General features: G+C 51.6%; 1 pseudogene across 1 annotated transcript in view; it reads left to right on the top strand.

The window, feature by feature from the left end:
- Positions 1-841: 841 nt before the first annotated feature.
- The window catches only part of LOC308175508 (NHS-like protein 1), a 47,304-nt pseudogene continuing 45,645 nt past the window's right edge, over positions 842-2,500 (top strand). Inside the window, exon 1 of the transcript in view lies at positions 842-1,145. The product of the transcript in view is annotated as an NHS-like protein 1 (transcript). The remainder of the gene's footprint in view (positions 1,146-2,500) is intronic.

Below are 2,500 nucleotides of genomic sequence, written 5' to 3'. Positions count from 1 at the left end.
ACAAGTCTTTCAACACTCTCCAAACCCACGGAAGAACATGTTGGGCGAGAACTGTGCACGGTGACGTGAGAAGAAGAAGGAGAAGAAGGAGAAGAACAAGAAGAAGCGGCAGGAGAGGCTGTTAGATGTGATAACCAGAGCCGTTTCCCTCTGGGAGCCCAGGCCTTTTGTTCCCAGAGTTCATAACAACATCTTTAGAATATTTCAGAGGACCTCTTGTGGTTATTATTATTTATTTTTTTCGCTAACCCAAATTTCAGACTGTGTTTTTTTCCCGTGGAGCAGCAGTGTGTGTCGGGAGGTTGAGCAGATCTTTTCGGAACGCTTGTGGCGCATTTCCAAACCGTGGTGGTTGTGTTTGTTTTGGAGATGAGGAGCTTGTAATCGGACACTGCGTGTTGCGCCCCTTTGTCAGGCAAATCAATGTGAGTCAGTAGAGTCCCCCGAGAGAGGCGGAGGAGAGGGAGGGGGTGGAGAGAGAGAGAGAGAGAGAGAGAGAGAGAGAGAGGGGCGGCCTTTTCGGAGCCTGTGGTCTGGGGAGGGGGTAGGTCCCCTGTGGGTTGCACAAAACCCCCCCAAAAAACACAGCAGCCCCTCCCACCCCTCCATCCTTCCTGAAGAGGGAGAGAGACGGGGGGAGGCCTATTGAGGATCTTGGGGCAACAGGGAGGGGCAACACACACACAGTCACACACACACACACACACACACAGCCCCCCCCCCCCCCCCCCCATCCCAAACACCGCCTCAAGGGGAGGGCCTAAAGAGGATCTTTTGAGAGGAGAGACGGGTGGGGGCGGGCGGGGGGCAGGCTCAGGGGGGTCTTAGAACTTAACCAGGGATGATCGCATACGGGCCCTGCCTCTTTCCCAAGCCGGTGGTCAGCTGCTGGCCCAGGGCCTGCTATGAGGACCAGCCCCTCCGCACTGCCTCCCTCAAGATGGGCAACAGCCTCCAACTCCAGCCCCAGGCTCCGAGCCCGCTTAGGCCCGAGGGTAGCTTCCGACGCCGGCTGCTCTCCGCCAAGGTCCACCAGAGACAGGACTCTCTCTGGATGCCTAAACCGCTGCTAGGACCCGTGACCAAAGGCTCCCCGGGACAAACACACACCTACCAGGAGCGCAGAGGTAGAACACAGCACACTGGTGGCTTTCTGACAGGAGTTGGTTGGCGTTAAGAGTTGTAGTTTTTATTAGTTGTAGTTCCAAACAAAGGCTGTTGGGTTGCAGTCCTGTGGTGCAGGTTATAGACTCTTCATGTGCTCATGCATACACGTAACCTGATAGGCCTTTAGATATGGGACATAATGTTGTTTTGTTGTGGTAGGAGTCTATGGACTTTTGAATGGGAATAAGTTCTGATGGAGATCTATGGGCTTGGAAGTGTGAGTTCTGGTGTCCGTTTGTGCTTGTGATTTGTCTTTGGGCTGCAGAGTGTTGACTAGTGCTGCTGGTTCTTGCCACAGACTGGTGTTGTTGTTGTTGTGGACTGACAGTCATACACATTAATATTCTATTAGATATGAATTATTAACATATTATCAGATTGTCCTGTGTGTCGGCGTGTGTGTGTGTGTGTGTGTGTGTGTGTGTGTGTGTGTGTGTGTGTGTGTGTGTGTGTGTGTCTATTTTCTCCCAAGCCAGGCATTATGTCTGTTCTCATTATGTGATTTATATCTGTTGTAACTGTGATTTGTGCCGCCTGTGTGTCTGTGTGTGTGTTCGTCTGTCCATCCCTCTGTGTGTGTGTGTGTGTGTGTGTGTGTGTGTGTGCGCACGGCACGTGTTTATACGTCCACCCCCTACCCCCCCCCTCTGTGTGTGTGTGTGTGTGTGTGTGTGTGACTCTTTTGTCGGTGTGTGTTTGGTGTATCCTTGTGGCACAGATTGTGGCATAGTAACCTCTGAACTTTGACTCCTAAGTGGTGGTGGAGGTCAGAGTGCTGGAGCGGCCCTGACACAACCTAGAACTACTCTATTAAAATGTAAAGCACTGAGCTGCAACGTCTGCAGGAAAAGCACTATACAAATAAAGTTATTATTATTATTATTATTACTAACTACCCTGACACAACCTATAACTACTCTATTAACTACCCTGACACAACCTATAACTACTCTATTAATGACCCTGTGTGTCTCTGTGTGTGTCTCTGTGTGAGTCTCTGTGTGAGTCTCTGTGTGAGTCTCTGTGTGAGTCTCTGTGTGAGTCTCTGTGTATCGTGTACTTGTATTCATGTGTACATGTGTTCCAGACTGTGTATGTGTGTGCGATGCATTTGTTTGTGCGTGTGTGTACGACGCGTGTGCGTGTGTGCGTGTGTGTGTGTGTGTGTGTGTGTGCCAAATGCGTGTCGACAGTGAGCCAGAGACAGACAGGAAGGAGCCCCTGGGAAGCCCACACAATGGCTCCCAGCTGGGGGTGACGGGACCATCTCTGTCGGCCCTGACGGAGGTGACAGGGAGGGGTGACAGGGTGGACGGAGGGCGTGACAGGGTTG

Source organism: Nansenia antarctica (genome assembly GCF_963989245.1).
Source record: "Nansenia antarctica genome assembly, chromosome: 1".
NCBI lineage: Eukaryota > Metazoa > Chordata > Actinopteri > Argentiniformes > Microstomatidae > Nansenia > Nansenia antarctica.
The sequence above is the reverse complement of the archived record's forward strand: the minus strand, read 5'-3'. Positions and strand labels throughout refer to the sequence as shown.